The 26,852-nt window shown below is 53.8% G+C and overlaps 1 protein-coding gene and 1 long non-coding RNA gene across 3 annotated transcripts in view; one reads left to right on the forward strand and one right to left on the reverse strand.

The window, feature by feature from the left end:
• Nucleotides 1–1,565: 1,565 nt before the first annotated feature.
• The window catches only part of CHST3 (carbohydrate sulfotransferase 3), a 37,256-nt gene continuing 11,969 nt past the window's right edge, over nt 1,566–26,852 (forward strand). Inside the window, exon 1 of one of the 2 annotated variants that reach the window (XM_019444472.2) lies at nt 1,566–1,996. The gene's annotated coding sequence lies outside the window, so the exon portion shown is untranslated. Of the gene's footprint in view, nt 1,997–5,591; nt 6,441–26,852 lie in introns of those variants that run through there. The other variant, XM_019444473.2, reaches the window with a different exon arrangement.
• Nucleotides 5,510–12,620, reverse strand: LOC109264387 (uncharacterized). Its single transcript, XR_002078710.2, has 3 exons — nt 12,302–12,620; nt 11,982–12,040; nt 5,510–5,608 (listed from the first exon to the last, which is right to left on the reverse strand). It is a non-coding gene; the product is annotated as an uncharacterized LOC109264387 (long non-coding RNA).

Below are 26,852 nucleotides of genomic sequence, written 5' to 3' on the forward strand. Positions count from 1 at the left end.
AGGAAGGCCTGCCTCATAAGGCCAGCAGGTGCAGTTAAACATAGCTTCTTGACAGATCTGTGAGGCTCAAAGGAGGCCCTCCCTTCAGAGAAGAGATGATGGAGTCTGAAGAACCACCCCCCCCCCCCCACCTCCCGGAAACTGATGGGGGAACATGCAGACGGATTCCAGAGCACAGGTCCTCGCCCTGTGGATGTTGAGGCTAGGGAGATAGGGAGAGGGACTCAGGATGCTTTCCCAGGAGGTGATTTAGGGTCTGAGCTCTCACCAAATTTCCAGTCCCCTGGAGGTCACAGAACTGTGCCAAAAGAGACACCAAGGTCTCACTTCACCGTCTGGAGCACTTTGCCCAGGTCCCTCCAGCCCACCGTCCTGGTGGAAGCTTGGGCTGGGCTGGACCCAGATAATAAACAGGGCCCTCTGACTTCCGCCACCTGTGAGGATTTCAGCCCAGGTTAGGCCGGGGCCATGCTCCATTCTGTTCAGGTTTCTTTCTTACACGTGGTGAAAATGACCAGGGCGGCAAAAGTGTGTAGATGTTCAAGTTGTTGCTTTTTTAAAAATTTTCCTATTTCTTCTTTTCGGGAAATAACCTATTGTGTCTAAGCCCTGGACTATCCCATTAAATGTCAGGGCCACTGTCTTAAAGAGGCCTGAATTAGCTCATGGCGCTAAGCGTTGAGAAGCCTCAGGAGAAAAACCTAGCAAGCCCAGCTCAAAGCCCGGGAGGCCGGGGCACCACAGGATGCAGGCAGCTGACAAGGAGTCTCGGCTTGTGTTCCAATGCCTAGCACTTCACCACGCTCCAGGTTAAGTTGGCCTTGTACCCGTGAGCCGGCGCTGCCCGGCCGGGCACTGCCCCGCGCGTGGGAGGCAACACGCTGCCCGCCCGACGTCCAGCAGCACCCACCCCACCCTCCGCGGGAGGCGCTGATCGCCACCCCCAGGAGGGTCGGAAGATTACGCGAAGCCGCTCTGGCTGGTCCGCGTGGACCCTACTTCCCCCTTGCTTCGCGGGTCTCGTACTAGGGGAGCCCCGGACTGGAGGCGCGAGAAAGCGGTAGGGCGGGAGGGTGACCTGTGACCGCCCAGAGAGGGTGTGCTTTGGTCTTTGGAAGCCCTGGGGACCGTCACTTGGATCCACCACCCCAACCCCCGGCCTAAAACCAGCGCAGCCAGGGGGATGTCTCCGGCGAGGGATAGGATGGGAGGCCGGTAAGGGCTTGGGAGGCTCTGGCAGGGTGAAGCCGCGAAGATCCGCACGCCGCCTCTCCCCCCACCTACCCACCCCGGGGCCGGGAGCTCCTCCCAGTCTCTCTGCGAGGAGGTGGGGGATCCGAGAGGCCCCCAGCGAGTCCCCGGGGAGGGCGGGCCGAGGTGCAGTGCCCGGAACAAAGGCCCACAGAGGGGTCCCGGAGAGCGCGGCTCCCCGGGGGCGGGGGCGGGCCCCCTCCCTCCCCCCCTCAGCTCCTCCCTCTCCTCCCCTCCTTCCAGCCAGAGGCCGGGCCGGCGCGCTGCCCAAGCTGCGCCAACTTCGCCAACGGTTCCCAAGTTGCTGGGCGCGCAGGGCTGGGAGCTGGGTGGGGTGAGGAAGGAGAGGAGGAGGAGGAGGAGGAGGAGGAGGAGAGCTCCCCGGGCGCCTTGGACGCGGTTCAGGAATCCGCCGCCGCCGCGGGCCGCTCGCGGGCTCGGGCCCGAGCGGGGAGGGCGCCAGGCAGGACCGCTCGCTCGCTCGCTGCGCAGGACGGCGCCCGCCTGGCGCCGCTTCCCGCTCGGCGTGCGAACCGGCGGGGCCGCGCCTCCCTCCCTCCCCGCCGCCGCCGCCGCCGCCTCCGGGGGGGGCACAGAGCCCGGGCCTCGAGGGATCGGAGCCGCTGAGCTGCTTCTGCCGGGCTCTACGCAGAGGAGGGCAAAGTTGCGAGCGGATGCTGCAAGCGCCGGACTCCAGCCGCGGACAGTCGGATCCGCCCCCGCCGGAGGAGGCTCGGCGGCCGGGGTAAGTAGGGCGCCGGCGTCCCGGAACCGCCGCCGAGGCCCGGGCAAGGCCGCCCAGCCGTGCGCCCCCCAACCTTCCCCGTCCGGGCGGCCCGCCAAACTTTGGAGGAAGAGGGGGCGAAACGGAGCGTGGGAGAGGGAGTTCCCGGCCCAGGGAAAACTCCACGCAGGCACCCGCAGTCCCTAGACCCAGCCCGCACCCAGATTCACAGCTGCCAGGTACTCGCAGCTCATCATCATGCAAGCCACAGACACATCGCGCACTCGCTCTGAGCACACGCCACACGGACTCCGCACCCGCGCAGGCCGAAATGTACAATTCCGGGGGCGCCAGGGTTTGGATGTTTAGACCAAGCATGCCCTCTTCCCGCCTGCCCTCAAGTAAATCCACGGTCTTTGTCTGCAGGCCCCCCAGTGAGGAGCCCCCACAGCGTGATGGGCCGGGGAAGAGCTGTCTTGTCTTTACAAGTCGTGGCCGGCACCCCGAGGCTAGAAGTGGGGAGGGGGAAACCAGACACTGCAGTTGGATCTCGGGGTTCGGCAGAAGCGAGTCTGGTGTGGAAAGTCCGTGTCTTGGTGATGTGTCTGGGTGTGCGCAGCCCTTCCGGAGGCGAGGCCGGGAGAGAGGAGGGAGTGATTCATAAAACTCAGACCCGGCATGCTGGGCTCTGAGCAGAGTGGAAAAAGCAGCAGGCCGATGCTGCCCTGCGCGGGACAGCTGGGTGGTGGCAGTGACAGGGCTTGCGAGGAAAGCACACAGACCCTCCCCCCACCCCGGGGCGGATGTGCTTCCTCAGAGGGACTTCCAGGAGGACCAGCGAAGGAGATTCCAGCCCTGCTGGATGGGTGTGTCAACCGGGGTGGGGGACGTTTAAGGCTCCTAAGGTCTTGAAGAAACCTGGGCAGTGCTGGAGCCCTTCTCATTTTCACTGCACCTGAAGCTGTGTTTATTTTCAGGTGCCCTAGTGTGCTGGGGCCCTGGGATATTTCAAGGATTGTCCTGGACCAAGCACAGTGCTTGGCACACAGCTGGTACTCAATGAGTAGTTGTTTGATGATTAATGGCACCAATATTAACGTTCGCTAAGGACTCACTGTGAGCCAAGCCTGGTGGCCTCACCTGGGTTGGATTTGGTGTTCCTGCAGAGGAGGAGGCCCTGAGTGGTGCCAGGGAGCCCTGCCTGAGCTGTCTGGAGAAGCGGCCCCAGCGGTATCTTCCACTGTGCCCTGTGGGCTGGCCCTGCGGTCTTGAATCTCATTGTTGACCTATGCTCTCCTAAGAGGGGCAGCAGGAAAGCCTCCATGTCTATACCTGGCTAAGCAGGAGATGGTGTTGCACGCTTCTTCCTGGCTCCTGCTGGCCTGGCTGGAAATGGGTCTCATGAAAGGTCTAGGGGCTGTGTCCTCCGGCAGGGGCTTGGCTCTGGTGGCAGCAGGTGGAGGGGCTAGTCGCAGTCCCTGTACTGAACGTTGGGTGGGTTTCTGTGTGCCCGCGGGCGTGCCTTTCCCAGAGGAGCTGAAACATCTCATGTTCCCGGAACTGGGATCCCAAGCAGTCTTGGGAGTGCTTCCCTACCGGCATGAGATTGAGAGGGTGCAAGGGTATGGGACAAGCTGGCCGAGGAATCACAAGGAGATGTGTCATTCCCCTACCCCTTCGTGATAGGTTCAGTCTGCATTTCTAGCTTCTCCATGGCCTAAATGCTGAAATTAGCAGAGCACGTGGGCAGCACCAGAACTACGTGGGTGGCCCCAGGTGAGAGAGGGAGTGACCTGGACCTGGCCACCTCCGGTTTCGGGTGGCGTGCCACAACCAGTTGTTCCCCGTATCACCTTCCCACCTTGTGTCTTCTGTGAATCAAGAGGCCTGCATACGTTATCTCATTAAGCCTTTCCATCCCTGTGAAGTTAGCATTTTGTGGCCATTTGGCAGATTAGGAAACCGAGGCTCAGAAAGTTAAGTAACTTTTTCGAAGTCGCACTGCTGATGAGGCACAAAGCTGGGATTTGAACCTGGACGGTCTAACTCTGGAACTCACGCTGTCTCCACCATGGAAGGCTGTCTCCAAGGTCCCTACTGGTTCTCCATGGCAACAAAGAAGCCACACTGGCTACTTACTAACGTGGTCCTGGGGCCTCTGACTGCAGTCCTTTTTCCACACTCTCTGCCCAGACTGGGCTACACCATGGGCCATGGGAAATTAAACTCTGGGTGGCTTCAGGCCTCTGGAGCCTTCCGTGTAGAGCTGGAGTTGGGAAATGATGAGATTTGGAAGTGAATTGAGGGAGATGTTGCAGTAATTCCAGTGAGAGATGATTTGCTGCTTCTCCGAGAAGACAAAGCTGCCACTTGTGACCATACAAGTCATAAGTTTGGGTTTGGGAGAAATTGCCAGGTAGACATCCTCAGATGGTATTTCCTCTTTTTTTTTTTTTTTTTTTTCCGGCCCTCACCAGAGTGGAAATCTGTTACACGGGGAAATCAGCCCTCACCTGCCCCCGCCTGCCTGGTGAATATAGAGGGACATGTTGTGGCTGTCCTTCCTACACCTATCATGTGCCCCGGGGCAGTTTCTGGTCCCCAAGAGAGATGGGTGGGACAGAGCTGGGGTGGGGAGTGATAATGCATGGCTCACCTGGTCCCTAGCTTATGCTTTCCCACATGGGCCCCACAGAGGGACAGCGGTTATCAACCCCACTTTACAGATGAGGAAGTGAGGCTCAGAGAGGTGCAGTGGATGCCTAAGGTCACGAAGCTAGGAGCTGGCAAACTATCTGCCTTCAGGCCCCCCTGCAGGCACTTAGGGGCCGCCATGGTCTCAGTCTGGTTTGTACTGTGTACCCCCCAAGGGCTGAGAGGGCTACCTCTCACTGCTCTGCCCACTCCCATCTCCGGCCAGCATGTCTATGGTACGGGAAAAACTGGCAACCTTAGAAAAAGGAGCAACTGGGGCGCCTGGGTGGCTCAGTCGGTTCAGCGTCCGACTTCAGCTCAGGTCACGATCTCGCGGTCCGTGAGTTCGAGCCCCGCGTCGGGCTCTGGGCTGATGGCTCAGAGCCTGGAGCCTGCTTCCGATTCTGTGTCTCCCTCTCTCTCTGCCCCTCCCCCGTTCATGCTCTGTCTCTCTCTGTCTCAAAAATAAACATTAAAAAAAAAATTAAAAAAAAAAAAAAAGAAAAAGGAGCAACTACCCAGCTGGCCCCTCCCACCTTCCCCGGGAAGCCCACTGGGGTGAGCTCCGTGAGCCTTGACAGTGTTGAGCTGCAGGCATCGGCATCGTCTTCTGGCTCCATTGTGGAGTGGACACGCCGTCCAGGATAGAGGTTGGGAGACTGGGTGTGGGGAGAAACTGCCCCACCCGAGGGACAGGGGCTGTTCGTCTGTGCACCCTGGCTCCATCCCAGTGTCTGAGACGTGGAGGCACTTAGGAACACTGTCAGGTGATGGGTGAAGCCCAGGGAGCGGCTGCGAGCGAGCACCTCTGCTGGGAAGTCATAAAGCAAGGGGAGCCAAGGGAATCTTAGCTGGAATCTTAGCCGTGAGGAAACCCAGAAGTCTCTGCGCGTCATGAAGTCACGTAGGAGGAAAAGAAAACAGCTCTCCTTTTCACTCCTTAAACAGAAATAAGAAATAATGTCACCTTTTCTTCCCTGATGAGTAACTAGATGATAGAATGCTGCTTGTCCTGCCCTGAGCACGTGGCTTCCTCAGCTGGGTGTGGGGCGGTCCCTGGCGGGCTGGACAGTCTGTTCTGTGCTTGGAGGTGGACACACTCAGTCTTTGGCTCCATTGCCCCAAATCTGGCTGCTTGCTCCCCCTGCCCTTATCCACCACCGTGGAGAGAGAGGTGGCAGGCAGGCCATGGGAGCGCCCGGCCACCCGTAGCTTCATATCCACCCTCCATTCCTCGCCCTCTTGTCTCTCCCCTTCATGTTTCCCTCCCTCCCCTCCTCTCCCCTGCTCCACAAAGATGTCTGTGTGCTGAAGGACTGTGGGTTTCTCTAGGCCCTGGGAAATTTATCACTGGGGTTCTAGAGGACTCTGAAAAGGATTTGGAGGAAAGTGTGGAAAATAAATAAGCCAGGTCCTAGTTCAGCGTCTCCTAAATACCACAAGTAAACAGCCATCTCGGAGGCCAGCCTGGGAAGCACTGTTCGGGCCTTCCGTGGTTACACCTGGCTTACTGGCTGCTTTCACCAGCTCCCTCCTCCCTATCCCCTCCCTGTCCAGCCCCTCCTTCTTGACTTTGGGAGCCTCAAAAGTCAGGGAACACACCCGGCCACCGGGCTGTTCTTATGCTGCGGGAGGCTGGCACACTGGCCACCGGGACCAGGAGGAACATGTGGGAGAAAAGTCCGCCTAGGGTTCCAGCTCAATCCTGTGCCATCTGAGCAAGTCTCAGCCTTGGTCCCACTCAGCGAGGCAGAAGGTGGTCTCTCCGTTGGTGAGTTTTACTTTGATGGTGGAGAACGGTGGGGCTTTTTCCAGCTTTGTGGCACCTGATGAAGCTTTGTGTCTTAAATGTCAGTTTCGAGTAGTTGGACCAAAGCTAACTTCCCCCTCTTGTGTCCATCCAAGGTGGGGCTCACTTGTGAAGAAACCTTCAAAACCCATACATTTAGCTTGAAGGGCTTTCTGGACTAACTAGAATGTCAAGGCTCTTTGCTTTTGGCCGGAGTCATATCAGATTAGGCCATATCAGCTTAGGGTGCTGGTGGTCTAAAAGGTTTCAAGAAGTCCCAGCACTGTTGTAAGTTACTATGCCTATAGGGTAGGAAGCAAATTCATGATCGCTTCAGGACTTCGGTGCATTTAATTGACCACTCTAAAACCCAGCACCTAGTGAGGAGAGCCAGCTGGGGCTCTCTGTGGGGGCAGTTGCTGGCTGGGACCTAGAGAGTGGCTGAGGGGCCTTTCCATTGGATGTGAGCTGGGTCAGCAAACGCAAACCTCCGGAATCTGGGGAGCAGGCACTGCCGGAAGGCTCTGGGTCCTGCCTCTGGCCAGGGAGTCCCTTTGTCATGCTGCTGCCAGGCTACAACAGAGAGAGTACTTGGGTGTGAGCCCCATAACTTGCAGCCTTGGTGGGTTGGTGGGAGAGAGAATGCATACCCATGTACTCACAGACCATCACGCGTATCATCATGGGCATTTCCACACACACACACACACACACACACACACACACACATTCAGATATGTCCCCCTTCCCCGCCAAACACAAATATTTCAGTAAACAGCTAGACATAGTATATACCAAAACATTTGTAGGCACAAGTGCGTGCATACACAAATACACAAACACAGGGACACACTCATTCCAAAAGGCAAATTATGTAATGGTTAAGGGCACATAACCTAAAGCCGGAGTGCCTGCAGTACTGCTTAGTGACTGTGTGACCTTGGGCAAGTTGCTTAACCTCTCTGGGCCTTAGTTTCTTAATCGGTAAGAGATTAGTTCACTGACAGCTCTAGGTCCTAGGTGATAGGGCTCTCAGTGAATTAATATCTGTGAGGAGTTTAGAAACATGCCTGTACGTTGAACTAGGTCTGTGTCATAAGTATAATTCACCACATACTCTCTGCTCCAGATACTCAGTCCTGCATTCACAAGACTTCCCAGAGAGGTGCTCAAAAGCTTGTTAGTGAATGGAATCAATCACTTTGCACATTCTGAGCCCTGATTTCTCAGAATGTGTGGCATTTGCTATACTAGACACAAATTAGAATTTATTAGGAAAATAATTGCATCTTCCCTCAGAAAGCTCATTATTTTAACACAGTGTTGGTCCTAACTCCCCCAGAGAAGGCCAAGATTCCTTTAGCAGCAGAGGTTTTCAGACTAGGTGCCACGGAGCCCCAGAGTTCAGTGGGGACCCCTCCGAGGCCTGACGGGAGGGGGCTCCAGGCCTCTCCCCGCCGTGTCTGTGGTATGCATTGGGCTTCTGAGGGAAGTTCTGGTTCAGAAGTCTCCACAGCTCAGCCATTTGAAAGCCCCCCTCTACAGGCAGACCTGCTTCCCTTCTTGTGTGTGTGCATGCCTGTTCACACACGCCGAGCCGGTGCCGGTGTGAGCCCACACAGCCACCTGAGGTGGGGCCCCGGGCCTCCCCGATCTCTTCCCCTCTTCCCTCTTCTCCCTTGCCCTCCAGCTGCCTCACCATCTGCAGAATTCTGGGAAGTGCTAACAAGTCTGAGCCAAAGCAGCGCTATCTGAGGAAATATTTTGAAAACAAACTGGGCCACCCCCCCTGGCTGAGACTACACCAGTTTTCAGCAAGAAATTTCACAACTCGAATCACGCCTGGGGCACATGGGCCTGGCTCCCCTCTGGACAAGGCCTGGGGCCTGCAGGGTTAAGGACAGACGTACCTGAAGAGGCCTCAGATAGAAAGCTATAGCACCTGTGAGGAAGGGGAAGTCAGCCTCCCAGGGGGGATGAAGAACCAAAACACCCATGACCGTGAAGGTCAGGCGCCCTATCTTATTTTTGCTCTGAGGAGCTGTTCTCCTCTGACGGTTCCAGATGTGACCTGCACATCTGGGTGCAGGTGCCCAGGGGTCAGGGGCACGGGAGGCGTTAGTAATGGCAGCTAGCATGCACAGCACCGTGCTCTTAGAACCTTCTGGGCCTGCGACCATGTTCTCACAGGAAGCTCTTAAGGGAGGTTTCTTGTTATTGCCATATTACAGACAGGCAGACAGAACCAGAGGCAGAATGCGTTGCCCACATCCCCTGGCTCGAAAGTGCACAGCGGGGTCTGAGCCCTGTGGCCTGGCTCCCGTAATCAGTACCCGGAACCCTGCCACAACCCTGCCGTGTGTGAACCTGCGCGCTGCCGTGGCTGCGGCCCGAGGAGGGACAGAGAGAGTGCACGCAAGAGCAGGCATTTCATAACTGGCCAGGGCGTGCCGCTGCGCTCTGGCCAGGAAGCTCTGGGGAGGCTGGCTTCAGGGGCAGCTCCGTGAAGGCACTGCGGGTGGGAGTTCGAGCCCTCAGCCTTCCCCAGGCTGACCCGGACGGGGCATTTGTGATGGTCCGTCAGCCTCTTTTGCGAGGCCGGCCATGTGCTTCCCCTTGGCAATGATCTGGCTTCAGGAACTGGCATAGATGGCAGGAGAAGGGATTTAAACAAGTAAGGAGGAACTGGCAGATCGGGGCGGTCCAACAAGATAGGAGGAGCCCCACCCTGGGGTAGGTGCCGAGCTGCTTGGGATGCCAGCGGCTTCCATGGGCCCTGAGATCTTCCCGGTGGATAGCATGCCCCAGTTTCCCCTTCCCCAGCCCTCACCTTATCTTCACTCGTCCACTTTCCAAATTATCCTCTTTCCCCAGACAGTGCATCCAGCTCTGCCTCTCCAGCTGCCAAGAACATTCTCCTTCCTTCTTTTCTGGTGGCCAGCTCCCATTCAGCCCCAGGCCTCAGCTTAGGTGTCACCTCTGGAAGCCTAGGTCAGCTGCCGGCATGTCTCCCCCTTGTCACACTTTACCCCACTGTGTGGCCATTGATGGTTTCATGGTCTGTGGTCTCCTATGGGTAGTGAGCCCTGTGAGGCAGGACAGCGTCTGCCTCGTCCCCCTTGGTGTCCCCAGTGCTTCCACAGCTCCAGTGAGTCCCCACCTGACTGTGGAACCGTGAGTAGTGGATAGGACACAAAGCCACACCGTGCAGGAGAGGACAGTGCTCAGCCTCCCGGATGGGATGCGCTTGTTACGGAGTGGTCTGAGTCTGCCCCCTCCAACTCACCATGACTCCCACCATGACTCAGCCCCAGCCCCATCAGCAAGTGCTTCTCAGTCCTGTCCCCTTGTGGACTGATGTCCGTTCAGCCCCTCCAGCCCCTCCGGGGCTCAGCCCCACCCCCAGGCAACGCAGATCTCCTGTGGCTGAGTCCTTTCCCCTGAGCCCAGAGAAGGAAGCCCAGCTGCCTGGGGGTGGGGGTGGGGGTTCCAGCTGAAGCCCTCAAGTTATTCTTGCAGAAGTAGTGGAGCCCTGAGTGCTAAGCTCTCCTCTAGGCCACCCAGGGAGACACATTAGGTGCTTCAGCCCTGGCATCGCCTGTCCAGATACTACATGCCTGCTCATGCCTGACACTGTGCAGGGTAGCCTGGGGGTAGCAGAAAGTGCCCTCGGGCCAGACGGGGAGAGGAGACTTGGGCACAGATAACCACCCTGGAGTCCAACTGTGATGAGTCCACAAAGGTGGACATGAGGGAGGACTTGGGGAGGGCTTCATGGATGAGGTGGGCATTCAGGCGCAAGGAGGGAACTTGGGCAAAGGCAGGGATGGGAGAGTTCAGATCGAATGCAGAGAGTGGCAAGGAGTCCATTTGGACTGAACTGTAATTTGAAGGATGCACGAAGAGAGATGAGGCAGGACCGAGTTGTGGTTGCAGGTGCAGCCTGTAGAGCCAGGCTGCTTGCAAGGGAAGGGAACCCTGCTCCCCACATGCTGTGTGACCATGCCAAGTTGCTTAACCTCTCTGTGCCTCAGTTTTCTCATTTGTAAAATGGACATGCTAATAATACCCACCATATGGGGGTGATAGGAGAATAAAATGTGTCCCTGTGCAAGTGTTTACAGCAGTGCCTCACACAACGGTAAGCATCAAGAAGAATGAGCTATTATTTTTTTAATAAATGCAGCTAGAAAAGTAAATTGAGGTCAGATCATAGAGGCCCTTGAATGTCATACTTTACATTTGCTAAGCACCTGCTGTGTGCCAAGTATTTTACAGACCATCTCACTAAGCCCCATACAACCCAGCAAGGTTGATAGCAATGTTTCCATTTTATAGATGAGGAAACAGGTTCAGAGAGGCAGGTTAACCTACCCAAGATCACTTGGCCAGAAGGAGTCAGGGGCAGTAATGAAATCCAGGTCTTTCTGGCAGTTAGGTCTTCCCTCAATGTGGAGATTGGAGAGACATGACAGGGAGCATGGGGGTCACAGTTAGGAGCAGAGCACCAATGCTATAGCCGTGGGGTCCCGGGGGCAGGGAGGACAGGAGGTGCCAGGGGAAGGAGAGATACCATGCAAGCCTGAAGGGCAAGGAGACAGGGAGGGTGAGAGGCCCAGTACACAGCTCCCATTCACAGCCCAGGGGTACCACTGAGTCATCCTGGGAAAGCATGACATCACTGAGTCTCACGGTCTGCTGCCTACCTGCCAGCCTGCCCTCTGGGGTTCTCTGGTGTCCTTGTGCCCAAAGTCCTGCAAGGGACCTTCGGGTAGCAGAGCCAGGTCAGCCTTCTGGCTTCCTGTCCTGAGTTCTTCTCTCCGGCTGCTGTCTCCCACCTTCCCCGCGTTCTCTTCCCTGCCTGGGGTCTCCCGTACCCCCACTCATAAGCTCAGCTTTGGCAGGAGCTTCTGGAAGTGGTGATGGACATGAAGAGCTTCCAAAAGTACATCCTTGCCAGGCCTCGGATTGTAATTCTGGGAATCCCAGTGTTGGAATCACTTTTAAAAAGTAAAGTCTGGTTGAGCTGTGTGCCCAGCACTCTGACAGGTCCCAAAGGCCTCTGCCTTCCTTGTAGGTACAGTTGAGTATCTGAGAGCTCTGTGCGTACTAAGCATCCTCAGGCTGAGTGATGTATTTGCATCTGTCTGATTGCATGAGGTAGCCCCATTTTACAGATGCCAACACTGAGGCCCAGAGAGGTTAGGTGACTTGTCCAAGGCCACACAGCCAAGATTCAAACCCTCAGCTGTCCAACTAAAGCTGTGCCTTTGCTCTTAGCCACTCCACCATCCAGCTGCACGACAAAGCCATCAGAGAATCATAGGAGATAGGGTGTATGAACCTATGTCTGCCAAATAGTGTGGTGCAGACAGGAAGTGCCAGGAAGAGTTTTCATCCTTCAGTGTGGATCACTCCCCAGAGTTTCTTGGAGATTGTGGATCCATTTAGGAGGCGGCAGGGAGCACCCAGCTTCTTGGCCATGCAAACCCTGCTGACATGGCCATTTAGGGTGAGACTCACCTCTCTGGAAGGAGCACGGGGGCTCAGAGGATGCCTGTTCTGTTTTTGGTGGGCCAGACCTGGAAAAGGAGAGTGAGTCAAGAGAGGGGCCGAGTGCCAGCTTCCTCGGCCCGGTCTGCAGGCGCAGGATGCCAGGCTGACGCAGCTGCTGCTGGGACTCCCAGCCCCGTCCCACCCCAGCCGCTCCAGCTGGGAGGAGGGGCCCATGGCCAGCCCTGTGCTGAACGGTGTCCTCCCCCTCCACAACCTCACAAGGGAGGCATGGTCACCCCCATCTTCCAGGCGAGGACACTGAGGCTTAGAGAGGTTTTCTGGCTCACCTGAATTCCCTGGGCTGGAAAGGGGAGAAACGGACACTCTTAAGTCTTCTTTTCTGCGGAGACAGAGGAGGGAGGAGTTCAGCTGCCCTCTGACACCGAGAGTACAGGCCAGCTCTGTTCTCAGGCTTGCATTTCTGCTTCATTCTGCAGTCACCACGTCTCCCTGTGTTGCTGAGAGAATGGCCCTCTGGGTGAGAGAGAAAAGCTCGGATTTCCCTTGGGCTATGAGTTACCATTTTTTCGGGAGTACTTTTGAAGCCACAGGGGCCTCCTCAGGCCTCCAGCGCTGGCTCCTTCTACACCAGATAGCCAGCCCCGCCCGAGTCCTGCCCTGGAAACTAAGGGCCTCCACGAGACACCTGGCTTAGGTGATTACCCAGCATGTGACTCAACCGACCCATGCTGATTACCCAGCATGTGACTCAACCGACCGGTGCTGGATTCTCAGGGGTCCCTATCCCCTTTTTAATGCCCAAGTCCCAGGTTAGCACAAGTCCAATGGCCCTCCCCACAACTATGTGGGGATCCCCCAGGATTCCACAGCCTGCAGGGTGGGTCCTCCTGACACTGTCCCCCCCCCCCAGCCCCCAGAACCCCTCGGGCTTCAGGGGTGGCCACGCCTCCCTCACACCTAGAAGGGAGGGGACCCAAACCAGTGACTCCCCACCCCCCCAACATAGTAACAATTTCCGGAGAGTTGTTGCTTTTCTTGCGGGGAACATAGACTGTTAAGTTTGACTGTAGGGACAATTCTGTTTCCCGTTGCCTCCAAATTTTCCTTTCGGGCTTTGCCTCTGCTTAAATTTTCATACAGAGGCCTGTTAAAATGACTTCTAAAATGGGAGTCTTCACCTCAAAAGAACTCTGCCTCTACCTCTACAGGTAGAAAACTGGTACCTGCTTTTAATTTTTTTTTTTTAGTTTAAGTTTTATGAATTCAGTAATACATGCCCATGGTCCGAAGTTGGAAAGGTACAAAAGGGTATATGGTGAAATGTCTTTCAAACTGAGGCACTACCCAGAGAATAGCTGCCCCCAGACAGTGTGATCACCGTCCTGGGTCACTGCTAGGCCAGTGAGTGCTCCCTCCCAAGCTGTGCTGGCTGCTGCATCCCAGCCTCCCGCCACCCCTCCTCCCCCAGCAGTCACCTTCGACTCTTCCACCCACGAGACACAAAGGCTCCCACGTCCTTCATCCCCTCCAGCCCCAGCATGGCCCCTCAGCTTCCAGGGGAGCATTCTTCTGTGCTCCCAGCTGCCGCCTCTCCATTTTCCCCTCTTGCCTGGCTGGGCTGGGGTCTGCAGCTGTGGCCTGTGGGGTCAGGGCCTGACCATGGTGATCGGACCGGACATGCTGCCTCTTGGCCAGACTGCATGTTCAGAGTCCCCTGGGCGTGGGGGCTCACATAAACAGGTCGACCCTTCTCCACTGCCATTTGGAGTGTGACTGAGTGTGACCTAGGCCTCCCTTGCTCCCCTCCCCTCCTCTCTCCCCCTTCCTTCCCTTCATCCCTCCTCCTTTCCTTACATGTTTATGTGGTGCTTATATAGCGAACGTTAACTTTAATATATATGAATGGAGCAAGGCAGAGAAATAAATAGTGCCAGGAGAGCAACGTGCTAGAGAATTGCTGTAAGCCGACCCCGCCTTTCACTTCGTGGCCTTCCATCTCTAGCTGGGTGACCTTGGGCAAGTTGCTTACCTTCTCTGAACCTTCCTTTCTCACCTGGATAATGAAGGCAAGGATGGCGGTAAGGATCCAGACTGCGCACAGGGCTGGCATGAGGACCAGGAGTAGCAGAAAGGCTTTCTAAGGAGGAGAAGGTGGCATATGTGTGGGGGTGGGAGGGGGCAGTGCTTTTACTCTGGGGGACTGATGATGGCTGATGGCTGTGGGGGCTGGATCAAGGAGGGCTCTGGGGACAGGTGGGGTTTGGCCTCAGCCTTAGGATAGACTTTGGCCAGACACATGAGGGAGGGGATGACCCCTGGGTTCTGCCTGCCCTCCCGTGGGAATGCCTTTTCTCTGTTTCCACCCAGTAATGGACCCTCAGCTTTGTTATTTTTTAAGTACTGACTTTATAGTTTTTATAATCGTGTGCAAAATAGATGCTTAGTGTGCAAAATTCAAGTAAAATGGACAAATGCAGAGAAGAAAGCAACAACTCCCCCCCCTCCCCCCCTTCCGCCGCCAGTCCCACCACCCAGATGTAACCAGCTAGTTATTTCATCCACATACTTCTCCGGGCACATGTACATGGAAGAGGGGGCGGTGGAGAGAAGGTTTTACAAACATGGGGAAATGCACAATTTAGTTTAAGTTTTAGGCCAGTGTTGTAAGGAGGCCGTGTTCCAAAGCAGTCCCTCTTATTGTTCAAGGCCTCCGTGAGGGCATTGTGTGGGGGAAGGGAACTCACACGCTGTGATCTTTACAGCCTCCTAATTCAGACCCCTTACAAAAGGGGAGCCAGCTGAAATAGGTACATACCGGCTCCAGAAGAGTGCTTATTAACCTTCAGACTAAAACCTCAAAGATACGCAGAACTGAAACAAAACTCTTACGAAACCCGTGTGTATCTTTATGACACGTGCACTCTGATATTTTCGGTTCTATACAGTTCTATTTTATTTTTTACAAAAAAGTTTGCCGACCTACCAAAGTGATGGCAGGCTGGAGTTTTAAAAGTATTGCTCTAGAAGAGTGATTTTCAAACTTTACAGCAGACTCACCTGCAGAACTTGTTGGACACGCCCCCCCAGAGATTCTGATTGAAGAGGTCTGGGGAAGGGCCCGAGAATGTGCATTTCCACCAAGTTCCCAGCTGCTGCTGCCACTGGCCCCGGACCCCGCTTTGAGATCCGACCAGCCTAGATTGTTTTTTAAAGCAAGGTGCTTCCTGGCAGAGACTTCCAGAGGACTTGCTTTATTCAACAGATGAGAATTGCCGATGGCTAACACGAGAATTAGGTCTCTGGCATTTTTGAAGGTGCTGGTCAGGCACTATCTTTGGGATCTTAAATGCCACCCTCCTGAAATCCAGCTTACTCTATTAATGTCAAGTGCCACATGCAGAAAAGGTCTGCTAAGCAAAGGGACATTTATGCCCAGCCCTGGTTGAATTACCTGCCTCTTAAATCCCAAACCCACAGAACATAAAACCCTCCCAGCCCTTTTGAAAACACTGTTCTTCTATAGGGAATGAAAGGTGCCATTTACTATGCAGAATTCACCTTTCTGGTTTTTTAAAGGGAAGAAGGTAAGTCAAGCATGACCACCCCATGGGGAAAGCTGTTCCTCCCACTCCGGTTGGGGTCTGGTGGGTTTCACTGGCTGTCGCTGGATTCCCAACTTTCACCAGAACCTCGTCCTGACACTGTAACTGAGCGCGCATCAGCACTGGGGTTTCCCAGCCCTGCTGACTTCTGAGACTGGCCTAATGTTTTACGCTGCTTCTGCTCCTCCAACCAGGGAACTCTCAGCCCCCACGCCTAATCCTCCCCCTTCACAGCCTTGGGGCCCCCTCCCCAGTCTTGCAATCCTCTAGAAGCCAGCCCTCAGCTGGGAGCAGCCTCGTGAGGGAGGGAAGTGTTAAATGGGCACAGAGCCCCTCTGTTCCATTAACAATGGCCCGTTGATGACTGGATTCAGCCCAGGACGGCCCCCTTGACTGGACTTTGGGGAGGAGGAAGGACTCCAGGCCCCCCCCCCCGCCCCCCCCCCCCCCCCAGGCAGCCATTTCTGGGTGTGAAGTTGATTCCAGTGCTGGCCTCTGCCCACAGAACCTCATTCTTCAGGCCCTGATGCAGCAGTGAGAGACCCTCTCACCCTTCCTATCCCTTCCCAGGGGTAGTTTGGGGCCCCAGGAGTGATTTAGTTCAGTGTGATTCAACAAACATCTATTGAACAGCTGCTGGGCAGGGAGGCTCAGTGCTAAGTAGCTGTGGGGAGTGAGACTAGCTGCTGACATGGGCTCAATGCTTATTATGGTCAACCCCATCCCTGGCTGCCGAGCAGAGTCACCAAGGAGCTTATAAACATTTCAGTGTGCAGCTCACTCCACCCCGGATTTTCAGGAGTGAATCTTAGGCCCTGATGTTTTATAAAAGCTCTCAGAGTGATTCTCATTCCCAGTGGAGCCTCCTATTGGTTAGACACTGTGCTAAGCATTGAACTTGTAGTACCCATTTTATGAGGTAGGTGCTTGTGGGAGGCTGAATAATGGCTCCCCAAAGAGGTCTACACATGAACCCCACTCTGGATGTGTTACTTCCCCATGGTAAAGGGACTTTGCAGTGTGACGAAGTTAAGGATTTTGTGATAGGGAGATTATCTGGGAGATACCCTGGATTATCCAGTGGGCCCAATGTAAGCATAAGGGTCCTGATAAAAGGGAGATTTGAGGGCCACCTGGGTAGTTCAGTTGGTTAAGTGTCCGAATTGAGCTCAGGTCATGATTTCGCAGTTTATGGGTTTGAGCCCCATGTCGGCTTATGCTGCCAGCTCAGAGCCTGAAGCCTGCTTTGGATTCTGTGTCTCCCCTCTCTCTCTGCCCCTCCCCCACTCTTGCTCTGTCTGTCTGTCTGTTTCTCTCTCAAAAATAAATGAACATTAAAATTTTTTTTTTAAAAAAAGGGAGATTTGACTATAGAAACGGAAGTCAGAGTGATGCCTCAAGAAAAAAAGACTCAACCAGCCATTGCTGGCTTTGAAGATGGATGAGGGGGCCATGGGCCATGGAAAGCAGGAAGCCTCTAGAAGCTAAGCTGGAAAAGGCAAGGAAGCAGATTCTCCCCTCAGGCCTCTGGAAGGAATGAAAGCCTGTTGACACCTTGATTTTAGTCCAAACTGACCTTGGAATTCTGACATTCAGAACTCTTTTTTTTTTTTTTTTTAAACATTTATTTATTTTTGAAAGAGAGCACGCATTCGTGAGCGGGGGGAGGGGCAGAGAGAGGAGGAGACAGAATCTGAAGCAGGCTCCGTGCTCTCAGTGCAAAGCCAGACAATGGGGCTCGAACCCATGAACGGTGAGATCATGACCTGAGCTGAGGTCAGATGCTCAACCGACTGAGCCACCCAGGCACCCCTGACATTCAGAACCCTTAAGGTAATACATAGGTGTTGTTTGAAGCCACCGAGTTGATGGTCGGGTGTTACAACAGCTATAGGAAATGAATACAGGGCTATTACTACCTGTTTTACAGGTGAGACACGGGGAGGTGAGACAGTCACCTGGGGTCACACAGCTGGTGGGTGACAGAGCTGGAACAGGAAGAGCTCAGGTGTGTCGGACCCCTCACTCAGTGTGCTCTCCACCTCACTGCACTGCCCCTCTTTGCAGCCAGACAGACATGGGTCTGAATCCAAGCTGCGACCCATTCTTTCTGGTGTCCTTTGTTAATGGTGGGGTCCATTTGGCCAGGGAGAATATATGCAGGGGTGGGCGGGCGGGTGGAGGAAAGCTAGGGTGGGCCAGGTTGTCCCCCAGTGGAATGCCCTGTTTGAACTTCGTTTGATTCTGGAGGAATGGTGCCCACGGGCACTGTCCCCGGTCTCCTCTGCTGAGGAGATGACGCCATCTTTCAAGGTCATGCAGTCTCTAGGATCTGGCCCTACTTCAGCAGACCAGCCCCTGTTCAGAACCACAGGGTTGGGCAGGAGCAGCTTCCACTCAATGTCACCCGCAGCCAGCACCAGCTGCTTATCTGGGACAGCCAGCAGGCTCCTATTTCCTGGGAGGCCGGCAGTGGCCTTGTGCCTTCAAAGGATGTTTCTTCCAAGACTCTAAGAACCCTGTTATTTGAGGTCGCGTGTGTCTCTTTGAGGAGTGTGAGACAAACAGAGGGTCTAGAGGGTTGTCTAGAGTCACACAGCAAGTAGGTGACAGGTCCTGGTAGACCAGTCCCAGCTAGAACTCTCAGCTGCCCTCTGCTATATGCCTCCCACCTTTTGGCTAAACCCGTTTGTTCAGTGATTCAGCATAGTGGTTGCATTCGTGAACTGTGGAGCCAGACTGCCTGGGTTCAAACCCCAGCTCTCCCTTGTGCCTGAGGGCAGGTTGTTTGGCCTCTCCTGGCCTAGGTGGGGATAGTGATCAGTACCTAGAAAGGTACTGCCCTACCTTCCTGTAGGGTTGTCCTGAGGACTAAACACATATGTGTGAGGTGCCTTGTTTCTGGTCAGGGTTAACTTGTTAGTATTCAGCTCCCCTGGGGTGCAGGCTGTCTCTTCCCCACTCTGTTCCCAGTGCCTCGGCCCCTGCTTGGCCCAGCACTCTGCAAATGAATTAACTTGTCCAATGTGAGCCTTTATCATCCAGAGAGGTTCCCTAGGTGCTTTCCCTAGACTTTTAACTTGTTACAAGTTCTACCTTAGTTCTTCAAACCCTTCTCCTGCTCCTTCTTGCCTGGGAGCTGCAGAATGGCCCTAAAGCAGCCAGGGGCGTGCCCAATTCTCACAAACCGTGAGTGCCCGTGTTACACAGTTGGGAAGGCCCTGCTGAGCTCTCCCGGGGGTCCGGGCCCTGTGGCAGCACTCTTTGCACACCGAGTCTTGTGTGGCCTCTCCTGGACCCTGTGCCTGTTCCCAGCGTCTCTTCCACTGGGAAGCCAGGCCTTCCAGCTGATGGGGGTGGTGGTGGTTACAGACCATGTCAGTCCCTCCAGTCCTGCCTCCCTCTTTTGCTTTCTCCTACTGTAAGGATGGGGCTTCCTCATCAGGTTCTACTTCCTCACTCAGCCTGCCCCGCAAAAAGCCCCCAAGGTTTATCCTTGCACATGAATAGATCCCAGGGGGGTCACCAGTTCATGGTTCTACAAAAAGCCAGACTCAGAGTTCCAGTTTGGATTCAACCGGTTCACTCTCCTGCCCCCAGGAAGACCGTTTCTGCTCAGGCTTCTTACCCACCTCTAGCTGCATTTTCAAAGACCTCTTTCAACCCTGCCTCTGTGGTGAGAGCCAGTTTCCTTTCTTTTGCTGTTCAATTAAACTTTTTAAATTGTCTAAGTTTTAAAGTCTACTTAGTTGACACACAGTGTTATATTCGTTTCAGGTGTACAATACAGTGATACTATAATTCCGTATATCACCCGGTGCTCATCGTGACAAGTCTACTCCTTAGTCCCCAATTTTTAAATTTTTTGAGGTTTGAGACAATTATAGGTATACATGCAATTTTAGGAAGTAAAACAGAAAGATCCCATGAACCATTACCCAGTTCCCCTTATGGTAACATCGTACAAAAGTCTTACACAAGATCACGACACAGACTTGCTCTGGGCCAAGCAGGGGCCGACAGTGACGCTGACAGTCGAGACAGAGCCCCGCAAGGATCCCTCATGTTGCCTTTTATAGCCCTAACCACGTCCCTCCCGCCCCCACCCCTAACTTAGCTCCTGACAATACTAATCTGTTCTTCCGTCTTTACAGTTTTGTCATTTCTAGAATTTTATATAAATGGAATCATGCAGTACGTAACCTTTTGAGACTGGCTTTTTTTTGCTCAGTACCCCTGGAATGCATCCAAGTTGTGTGTAGTAATAATCCATGCCTTTTTTTTTTTTAAGTTTATTTATTTTGAGGGGAAATGGGAGGGGCAGAGGGAGCGGGAAAGAGAGACTCCCAAGCAGGTTCCACACTCAGCACGGAGCCCAACTTGGGGCTCGAAGTCATGACTGTGAAATCATGACCTGAGCCGAAATCAAGAGTCTGGTGCTTAACCCACCGAGCCATCCAGGAACCCCAGTTCATGCCTTTTTATGGCTGAGTAGTATCCCATGGTTTAGGGGAGCTGGTTTCAAATGGACTGCTCCAACACAGACCTAGAAGTTCCCCCAAGTGCTTGTGTCCTGAGTGAAACAAGGAACACAGACCTGTTCACCTGGCATGGCCATCTGTCCCTGGTCAGCAAGGGATCAGCAACCCTCCCTCCCGCACCCCCCCATAACCACCAGTCTGGTCTTGCTCCTGAGCTGGTGCCACAGGCAGGTGCTCCTTAAGCAAGCTGGATGGGCTAAAGCCTGGCTTTCAGTCCTTGCCCATTCTAGGTTAGAACCACCTGCGGAGCTTTAAACAATCAATGCCCAAGCCATACCCAGACTAATTCACTCATAATCTCTGGGGGTGGGACCCAGGCCTCAGTAACTTCTGAACACCTCCTCCCCCAAACCCCTGCCCCAGCCAGGTGACTCTCACCTGCTACCAAGCAGAGCGCAGGCTGACTCTTAGCAAAGGCCCAAGAGCCATGCTGTCCCTCTAGCCATGGCAGACGTCACCAAGCAATCACAGATAGCACTCTTCTCCTGTGAGACGTACTTTTTCAGATACAGCGCGCTGGGCAGCCACTTCCAATTTATCAGCCTTGGCCCAGGAGTTGAAATTGACTTGCCCTCCCAGCTGGGAAGCCTGAAACTATTTGGCGATGGCCATGTTCAGGCCTGAGGCCTGGTGCATTGCATGAGTGTCCCTCCCAATAATGCTTTCTAGTGACCAGTAGTCACAGGGGCAGCAACGGCTACAGTAGGCAAGGATTGTCTGGGCTGGTCCCACAGGAAAAGCAATGAATCCACCCGCACCCTTCCCCTGCAGCAGCCTACACCCCAGCTGAGCGAGAGATGCTCAAGGGGAGTGCACACCAACAGCACTCCTAGCATGGTAGGCTCTGGCTTATAAAGACCAGCCTGTATGCAGAGTCTCCCACAAGCTTATCCGATGCTCGCAACAGCTCAGAACAGTTAAATACCTTGCCCACGGTCACCAGAGTGAGTGGGAGAAGAGGGACCCGATCCAACTTGGATTCTAAGTCCAGGGTCCTCTGTCCAGTGTTCAGAGTAGGCAGCTGACTGCCTGGACCTCTCCCCACCCTCAGACTCTCCTTTCCCAGGGCCGGGTACAGATAGGCTCCGACGTGGCCATAGATCAGCTCAGACCATAGCAGAAGTCAGTGTGGGCTAGGACCCCTCTGCCCCTCTCTCTCCTACCCCTGGCTGCCCCCCACAGATGCAGTACTGGTTGGATGGTGGGCAGAACTCCCTGGTGAAAAAGAGAAGAGGCTGGGTCCCTTTTTTTTTTTTTTTTTTTTGTCACAAGGAATAAAGCCCCTTCCTACTGCTAATGCACCATTATATGGGGGCTTGAGGAAACTGTAGGACTACAAGTACCCCAGAGGATCCAAACTCTGTTTCTTCTGCACAAAAGCCAGGAGGGTTGGAAGAATAGGGAGCAAAAGAAATTCTGTCCATCCTGTCCTGTACTTGGAGGTTTTCTGGGCACAGAACGTTCTGGAGTCCCGTTAGGAAGTTCAGTAAGTAGGATAGAGCAAGAAGGGGGTCCTGGGCTTATGTATTGAGAATTTTTCCTCCCCGGTGATCTCCGAAATGCTGTTGTGGACTTCTCTTCACAAAGGCACAGAGTGAGGTGGGAAAGCTGTGTGACCATATTGAGGGGCACCCCCAGTCCCCCCCGCTGCAGCCACAGGCTTCTCCTGAGCGTGTTCACCTATGATGTGCCCGTATGCGTGTATACATACTGGCACACATTTCTGGTTGAAAGGTTGCTGATCAATAAAACTAACAAAAGCCCCCAAACCCGCAAATGAACACAGCCCTTTGTAGTAACGAGCATGACCAAAAACAGAAATCAAAGGGCACATACGGAATGAGGGAGGAAAAGAACTCCATGGCCCAGAAGATTCCTAGCCTTCTTAGGCTGCTCCTCCTGAAGTAGGAATGGCCAATATGTGACACACGTGTCACCCCGTTCCCCTCTTACACACGTGGCAGACATCACTAATCAACCACCACATTCTTTCTCATGGAAAACAAGCTTGACCTCAGTCTTCTCACAGGGCTCTAGGCAGTCAATACCAATCTTCGGCTCATGGCTTTGGCTCGTGGGTTGAGAATTATTTGCTGTCCTCAGCTTAACAGCGTTCTTCGGTTTAAGATACTGGAAACCTGGGACAGTCACCATCTTTGTCAGGGCTCCCTCTTCCTCCTGCTGGGTTAAGTTTCTCCCAGAGCTTCTTAGACACACTTGGTCGATCAAGTACATGTTGAGCACTAACTGTGTAGCAGGCAGTGGATTAGAATACAATTCCATATACTTTTTTATTCCAGTTTATTTCATAACCACTTCCTTTTTTTTATTTGGAAAGGGTAATTAACATGGTAACACATTCAAGCAATACGAGAAGGTATCCGTGAAAAGTGGGTCCCCATTCCCGCCCCCGTTTCCCACTTTCCCTCAGCCACTCTTGCCAGTTTCTTGTTTTTCTCTCTTAGAGGCGTTCTGTGTACCAGCATTTGCGCATGTCCACCCCCGATTTTCCACAGATGGTAGTAATACCTCACATGTTCTTGCTCCTTGCTTGTATCACTCATATCTTGAACAGCATTTCACATCAGCCCATAGAGAGCTGCCTCTTTCTTTTTAATCAGCACAGAGTATTGTGCTGATAAAGGTACCATCATTTATCTAACTAGTTTTTTGTTTTGGGGGTGGGTCTTTCTTTCTTCTTTTTTTTTTTTTTTTTTTTTTTTTTGCCTATTAACACACACTAAGGTTATGTTCAGCCTTTTGCCATTAGAAACAGTTTACTGTTGTGGGTATCCTTGTAACTGTGCAGTGTATCTGCAAGTGTTATCTGCAGGATTAATTTCTAGAAGTGGTATTGCTCGGTAAAAAGGAGTGCGTATTTATTTATTTATTTATTTTTTAATTTTTTTTTTAACGTTTATTTATTTTTGAGACAGAGAGAGACACAGCATGAACGGGGGAGGGGCAGAGAGAGAGGGAAACACAGAATCGGAAGCAGGCTCCAGGCTCTGAGCCATCAGCCCAGAGCCCGACGCGGGGCTCGAACTCGCGGACCGCGAGATCGTGACCTGAGCCGAAGTCGGACGCTTAACCGACTGAGCCACCCAGGCACCCCAGGAGTGCATATTTAAAACTGTAATGGTTTGGGGCGCCTGGGTGGCTCAGTCGGTTGAGCATCCATCTCTTGATTTCGGCTCAGGTCATGATCCCAAGGTCGTGGGATTGAGCCCTGCATTGGGCTCTGTGCTGAGAATAGAGGCTGCTTAAGGGTCTCTCTCTCCCTCCCCCCTGCCCCTCTCCCCCTGTTTTCTCTCTCTCTCTCTCTCTCTCTCTCTCCCCCTACCTTTCTCTCCCATTCTCTCTCTCCCTCTCTCCCCCTACCTTTCTCTCCCACTCTCTCTCCCTCTCTCCCCCTACCTTTCTCTCCCATTCTCTCTCTCCCTCTCAAATAAATTAAATTTTTTAAAATTGGTGATGGTTTTGCCAAATTGTCCTTCAAAAAGGATACTCCCCAGGGGCGCCTGGGTGGCTCAGTCGGTTAAGCGTCCGACTTCAGCTCAGGTCACGATCTCACGGTCCGCGAGTTCGAGCCCCACGTCAGGCTCTGGGCTGATGGCTCAGAGCCTGGAGCCTGCTTCCGATTCTGTGTCTCCCTCTCTCTCTGCCCCTCCCCCGTTCATGCTCTGTCTCTCTCTGTCTCAAAAATAAATAAACGTTAAAAAAAAAATTTAAAAAAAAAAAAGGATACTCCTATCAACAAGAGGGTCCTACGTATCAGGACAGAACACCCTGTGCTGCAGTAACAGTCAGACCCCCCATCTCAGTGGCTACACCCAACAAAGCCTTATTTTTCACTTACGCTACATCTGGCTCAGGTTGGGGGGCTCTCCAGGCAGCAGCTCAGGATCTGTGCTCAGCCAGCTGGAACATGTGGCCTCCCGTGTTGCCACAGCAAGAGAAGAGAGGGCCTGAGGAATGTGTGGGATCATCTGGAGGACCAGGCCTTGACGCGGCTCACGTCACTTTAACCTACGTCCCACTGATCCGATCTGGGTCATGTGCCTCGACGGGCTGGCGAAGGTGGAGGGCACGTGGGCACGTGATGGGCACCAGGTCCCTGCTAGTCGTTTCCCCATCCTTTGACCTGCACAGTATATTCCAGAATACGTTGTCCTCTGATCTGATATGTGAGAAAACGGGCACCATGCATTACTCTGATTTGCCCTTATATGCTTTAGGCAATTGGCCTCAGCCTTTTTCTGCCGTTGTTCCCCTAGCAGATTATGTTCACACTCAAGACGCACTCCAGTGGGCTTGCCCCAATTTTCCCAGAACCCAAAAAAACATTTTGTGGGGAAGCCCTAAGACTTTTTAAATTTTGGCTCTTATTCATAAAAACATATAAAGGCATGCGAGTAATAATATAAAATTAGCCGTGCAAAGATCTTTGCCAGCTGTGGTATGGAATGGATTGGCAGTGGTTCTGTGCAATTTCCTAGGCTCTCTGTAACTCCGCCTCCACTCTCGTTCATGGAAGCACAAGCCAAGTGAGGGAGAAGGTGGAATTCTAAGAACCTTGCGTCCATTCCAGTTGTTTTCAAAAGGCCTTTTTTTTTTTTTTTAGCAAATTTTGGTGCCTTAACTATTCTTTTTTTTTTTTTTTTTTTTTTTCAACGTTTTTTTATTTATTTTTGGGACAGAGAGAGACAGAGCATGAACAGGGGAGGGGCAGAGAGAGAGGGAGACACAGAATCGGAAACAGGCTCCAGGCTCCGAGCCATCAGCCCAGAGCCTGACGCGGGGCTCGAACTCACGGACCGCGAGATCGTGACCTGGCTGAAGTCGGACGCTTAACCGACTGCGCCACCCAGGCGCCCCGGTGCCTTAACTATTCTTAGTAACCTCACCATTAATTATAACCTGCGGTGTTTTGTTCAGTAAAGGGCTTTATGGACTAAATCAAAGGCTTGGAGGATAGATATACAAGGCACATGTGCTTGAATAGAAGGTTTATGTAAGAGGAGACCTGGAATTTGGGCTGGCATCGCAGGGTGATGTCAGATCGTAGCATGCCAAACAAAGGGGTGGTGAGGAATTCTGTTTGGTAGCCAGGAAGGATCCTGTAAAGTTGGGAGGGCAAATTGGTTTTATCTCACATGATGACCCGAATGGATTGGCATTGCAGTGAGAAGTGAGGCTACATCCAGTCTTAGCTGAAAAGGGGACGTTGATTGATTACTGATGTCTGCTTCGGGCGCAGGGCTGCTGAGTGGTGACGTGTGCCACGTATTGCCATCCCTGTACAGATGCTTCTTAAGTGGGCCGAGCTGTGAGAGTCAGACCGATGAAGCGGGGCAGGGCCAGCACTAGCCGGCGAGACAGGAGACCTACGTAGTCGAGTTTTGTCACCATCTACTTTGTATGCCTTGGTCTCTCTGAGCCTGAATTTCTACAGATGAAAAATGAGGAAGGGTGGATAAGAAAATCACCAAGTCCTGACATTCTGCAGTTTTAGGGCAAGAGCCATGTTCTTTCATGATCCATGGGGTGGTATGCAGGACAGATTTCTTTTGGACATCCGGGACACCAGCTTCCACTGGAGCCCCTGTCTGGGCAAGTGAAGCAAAGCCCAGAGCAGGACTCAGCTCCGACCCAGCCCAGGGCCCCAGGTTCAGTGTGAGAGGTGCTGGAAGTGTCTTTGCTGACAGGGAGGCCTGGGACCATTCTCTGGGGCCCTGTATTTCACGAACCTGTTTTACACAGGCTCTGGGGTTTTACGCAGGATGTTTTGCCCACAGGGCTGAGCAGGCCCCGATGAAGCGACTCTCAAATGGGGGTAGAGCGTGTGTTCCCCCTCATCCCCACAGAGTGAAACAGGGCGGGCTCCCCGAGAGTCTGTGGCAGCCCTGCCCCCACCAGGCTGGCCCTCAGCCCCATGGTCCACCTTGTGGCTGTGGCCCTCAGCTTCTCACAAGTTCTTGGCTGTCCATGGCCGCTCAGGTGATACACACCTTCACCGTGGGCTGCTTCTACTCTGTCTCTGTCTTGGCTGAGGCGGAGCGCACGCCCGTAAGGAAGTCACAGAGGGGTCTGTTCCTGGGAGAGGAAGCTGGAGCCCTGGAATGTGAGCAAGCCCGAGGAGTAATGACAGCCCCAAGCTGCAGCAGGGAGCATCAGCCAGACGTTCGTTCACTTCATTCTTTTATTCCTTCCCTTCTTCCTTCACTCCCTGATGCATCTAGCAGCCCCCCTAGGCATTTACTCTCCTGTTAGACACTAAGCTTGAGATGCAGGGGGGCCTTGGTCCTTCCCAAGCCATCCTTGCTGATGTGGAATGGAACCTAGCTTGGACAGGCCCCTGGCTGGGCTTCTGCGTTCTCCAAGCAAAGATCACCTACCTCATGGGCAGGCCGGCGTTTGAACTCCTCCTCCCTGCCCTGCCCTCTGTCCTGCTCTCTGGGGGATTCGGAGACAACTCACAGAAACCCTCCTTATGGGCTTTGGTGGCATGGCACGCTTGGGGCACCTCCTGGCCCCCCAGGGCTGTGGCCCACGGGTTGTTGGTGTAGAGTTCCCCACAGTGGGCTTCACGGCTCCCACGGAGCCCCCCCGTCCCTCAGCTTCTCTTCTCTGGGTGGCTCTTCCTCTGCTGGAGCAGCTGTGGGATCGGGGCCTATGACCGCTGTGGCCCAGCCCCCACTGCACTCCTGGGCCCAGCAAGTGAGGGGAGGGGA

This window comes from Panthera pardus, unplaced genomic scaffold (genome assembly GCF_024362965.1).
Source record: "Panthera pardus isolate Hobbes unplaced genomic scaffold, ASM2436296v1 HiC_scaffold_22, whole genome shotgun sequence".
Taxonomy (NCBI): Eukaryota; Metazoa; Chordata; class Mammalia; order Carnivora; family Felidae; genus Panthera; species Panthera pardus.